The sequence below is a fragment of the Trachymyrmex septentrionalis genome, unplaced genomic scaffold (assembly GCF_001594115.1).
Source record: "Trachymyrmex septentrionalis isolate Tsep2-gDNA-1 unplaced genomic scaffold, Tsep1.0 scaffold32, whole genome shotgun sequence".
In the NCBI taxonomy this organism is placed as follows: Eukaryota; Metazoa; Arthropoda; class Insecta; order Hymenoptera; family Formicidae; genus Trachymyrmex; species Trachymyrmex septentrionalis.
Window position 1 is genome coordinate 4,127,611 of NW_017305485.1, and position 880 is coordinate 4,128,490.

An 880-nucleotide genomic window follows, 5' to 3' on the forward strand; every position below is an offset into this window, starting at 1 on the left:
GAAGATCAATCGACGCCGTATGCGATCATCTCGCACCAACGGGCACTTGGCTTCGGATTGTTTCCATAACGAAGGAAACACCGAAAAATTATCTTTAATGATACTAGTTTATAGTAAAAAGTTACTTTAAATTGGATCAGACGTTTCTTATAAATTTTGCAAAAACGATGCTGCAAGCCAAAAAATTCCAACACGTCAGGTTTCCAAGATAATTGGATTTAATGTCTGTAAAATGGTTTTTTTTTATACGATATTTTAAATCTTTTGTAAAAAAAAGAAACCTGACATGGCTAGTGAAATTTAACTTGCGGCATCATTTTCAGTATCCAACCATCTGTAAGAAATACCTTATTTTGTTCAAAGTAATTCAAATTACAATTTTTTTAAATATATAATACAAAAATTTTAATAATTAATTTGTTTAAATATATAATACAATAATTTAAATATATATATACAGTTTCTAATGGCATTGTCTTTTTTATCTAAATTAAGTATGTTGGATGTTTTCTGCCGCTGGTTTTCTTTCATTTCGTACACAACATCAATATTATTATTTTAAGTGATTTTTAATGGATATTTATTATCGTGTAATTTTTTTCTATTACATTCTTTGTTATTTGATTTTATTAAAGTTTAAACTTACAAACAGCACTATTGTTTGATGTCTTACCTTTTCAGCTTTTTGCTATTCTAAATTGCACTACGTTCATAAATTTATATTTAACCACTACGTTAATAAAATCTATTATTATTATTATTATTGTTATTATCACTATTATATTATTTATGTATACATATAAAAAAAATGTATATATTTTTTTTCATTTAAATTAGAAGTTTCGAATGTTTCCTGCTAATTTTTCTTTACTTCGCTTCT